Source organism: Frankliniella occidentalis, unplaced genomic scaffold (assembly GCF_000697945.3).
Source record: "Frankliniella occidentalis isolate FOCC.00 unplaced genomic scaffold, Focc_3.1 Scaffold147, whole genome shotgun sequence".
Taxonomy (NCBI): domain Eukaryota; kingdom Metazoa; phylum Arthropoda; class Insecta; order Thysanoptera; family Thripidae; genus Frankliniella; species Frankliniella occidentalis.
Window position 1 is genome coordinate 678968 of NW_026267274.1, and position 3259 is coordinate 682226.

At 43.1% G+C, this 3259-nt stretch overlaps 1 long non-coding RNA gene across 1 annotated transcript; it reads left to right on the forward strand.

Moving 5' to 3' along the window:
- The first annotated feature begins 2369 nt into the window (after positions 1-2369).
- Positions 2370-3253, forward strand: LOC127750174 (uncharacterized). The gene is made up of 3 exons (XR_008011558.1): positions 2370-2428; positions 2504-2649; positions 2734-3253. It is a non-coding gene; the product is annotated as an uncharacterized LOC127750174 (long non-coding RNA).
- The last annotated feature ends 6 nt before the right edge of the window (positions 3254-3259 follow it).

The window sequence follows — 3259 nt, forward strand, 5'->3', positions numbered from 1 at the left end:
GGGGGGGGGACTTGCGGTGTGTTGTGTGGGTTGCCTACCTACCAGGCGCGCACACGCCTATAGGTAATCCGTGGTGCCTCGCTGACCGTGCACTTTTTTGAGGGTTTGAAACTGGGATTTTAATGCAAAAAATCATCTTTTTAATATCTTATTAATGACATAGAGTTGTTCTACTGCATTTATTACAGAATTCCGAGGGGTGTGGAACTGGTCAAAAAAGTGTGCACATGATTGTGTCCACACAATCATTGTTTCAGATTGTGTGTGATTGTGTATGATTGTGTCTCTAATTGTTTCTGATTGTTTCACATTGTTGAGTAAATATTGGGACATAATTTTAAAAATTGTGTCATGATTGTGTCCGATTGTGTGCGACTGTGTCCGATTGTGTGTGATTGTGTCGATAGTTTTAGATTGTGCGTGATTGTTTCCGATTGTGTATGATTGTTTCTAATTGCAATTAGCCCACCTTCTCCTGCTGCGCTACGGTGGGAAAGTACTAGCCTGACCGAGCTAACAAGGAGGCTTAGGCAAGTGTAAATTCCCGATCTTGTCTAAACTCGGTATATATGTTTCTTATCTATATTGATGACGACTGGCGGTAGTAGTTTTTCCTGAGAGTCAATTTCTGGGGTACTTTAGGGGAGCAAATAATGGAAAAAATGTTGAATTTGGGCAAAAAATGACGGAAGGAGGTCTCAAATCGAAAAGTGGTAGAGGAACTACCCCCCCAAAACCACTCATTTTGAGTCGGAATACCACTTAAAATTTGTAGAAAAGTAGAAAATTGTATTTTTCGAAATTATACGCTGTTATAGGGAGTTTCGACATATGACTCTCAGGAAAAAATTTGGTCGGCATTCGTCACCTACATAGATAAGAAGCAAATATACCGAGTTTGGGCACGATCGGGAATTTACACTTGCCTAAGTCCCCTTGTAAGCTGAGCCGGGGTGGCCGGCGGGGAATTGGGTTTGTTAGTGAAAGTATGCCTCGTTTTTAGTTTTCGGTGCAGCTATGGTAAAGTAGTGATAATATGACGTGTGACGGAACACCTAAAACGACATCGGCCTAGGCACCCATGCCAAAGCGTTGCGCGGAGCGATAGCGGAGTGCAACGCTGCATTGACAATACCATTACTGATTTTCTGTTAGTTTAGGTTTGCTTGCTTCTATTTGAATATACCGTTACTGATTTCCTGTATTGAATTAGGTTTGTTAGTTTAGGTTCGCTTGCTTCTATTTGGAAACACCATTACTGATTTTCTGTATTGAACTAGGTTTGTTAGTATAGGTTTGCTTTCTTAAGAGCAAAGACGGCACGCACAAATTTAGTGAGGTTTGTTAGTTGGTGACTTAGCGCCTTCAAACCAAAAGTGGTACTCGAGTCGCTATCAGAGCGAATATGACGATGATGTGATGTGATATTGCGTGTGATTGTTTCGTGATTGTGTGTGATTGTTTCGTGATTGTGTGTGATTGTTTCTGATTGTTTTTCCCGGTGTACACATATTGTGTCCAGTTCCACACACCTCGCAGAATTCAGAACACAAATTGAAGAACATCTGCGCTTATGGTAGAAAAACGAAGGGGGGGGGGAGGCTTCGCCCCCTCCTGTCGGATTTGGGGGCGGGGGGAGCATTTGGCCCCCCTTGCCCCCCACTTCCACGGTCCCTGAATATTTGTGTGAGTTATGTTGTAAACAAATGACACGTCGAGAAACTTCGCGCACGTATTCTTAACACACTCGCATAAGTGAAGCAAATGTGTTTCTTTGTGGTCGAAATATTTAACATTGTACAAACATAACGTTCAGAACACCCCACACTAAACAATATTTTGAACCAGCTTTTTTTACAAGAAGTGTTAAATGACATGTTCACAGGATACCTTTACGAAATTTTGGGGCTACTATTTTTCTCCTTCCCAGCCAGAGTGTTTTAATTCTCCCTCATGTTACGTAAGTACTATATCTTCATGAATACGTGCTCCTGCTTTTGTCATATGGTGAATAAGCACAGCAGGACATGTTTGATTACTAACTTGTAATGTCTATGGACATAACGTAATATTGAACATATTTTCCAGATAATGTGCTTTACAGCTGTGCAAGCTTCCCCGCCAGCTGTCTGCTCTGCCTTCATAGTTAGCAGCATGGAACCTGCAACACCAGGAACATCAAAGTTCTCCTACTTCTGTTACCGTAGTGGGCACATCTGAAACTCAAGTGTCTGAGGTGTTTGAGGTGACTTTATTTGAAAATGATGTTTACGAAGCTTTAGTTGACAATAGTGTGACTCTATTTGAAGATGATGGTTGTGAAGTCAACATTGACAATGATGTGAATGCGGCCTGAACCTGGTTGCCTCACCTGGATTTTGGTTTGAGCATTTGTGGGTCATCTCCGGGCCTTAATTCCTGTTTGCAGGTATGTGTTTGCTCTTTTTCAATACTGTTGAAAATTGTTTTGTGGTATACTTATTTGAAGTTTTACATCATATAGGTTTGATGCACACCCCACCTTTTATAAGAAATCTTTTGAAAGAGTCAAAGGAGCATGAATCCAGATGTTCGATACTAAATTGCTTGTTACGCAATTTTTTTTTTATGAAATAAGGTTGAAGTATGCTGTCCTTACTGCTGTTACCGGTATTAGCAATTTGGTTTTTATAAAGTTTTAAATTTAGTTTGATTAGGTTGATTTAGTTTGATTTTGCCAATTTCGTCTGCCAGGAGCGAGCCGCGCGGCCCGCGACGTTTGAGGCCCTGCAGACGCCCGGTCAGTCGCGATCTCGGACTCACCATGTCGAATGTGAAGTAGGACCCTTATGGTCACAATTTAAACCCGAGACGTCTCCTCTGACCCCACCGTGTCAGCACGGCAGAGCCAACAAGATAGCGGGTCGCCACGCGCCAATTTCGAGCCCGCTCAGAAAATCGGTATGCGCATCGGGTAGACGTTATCGCACAGAGCCCAAACTTTGCACAGGATCTCTACTAGGTCCAATCTTTCATTTGAGGTGCCGACCTCCAAAATCGGTGACTTCGAACACTAAATCGATGGGTCCTAAGAACAAAGTACGATCTCGCCGCGACAGTTCAACAAAGTCTGATCTCGCCGCGACAGTTCAACAAAGTCTGATCTCGCCGCGACAGTTCAACAAAGTCCGATCTCGCAGCGACCGTTCAACAAAGCCCGATCTCGCCGCGACCGTTCAACAGAGTTCGATCTCATAACCGGCGCGTTCCGAGTAAACGC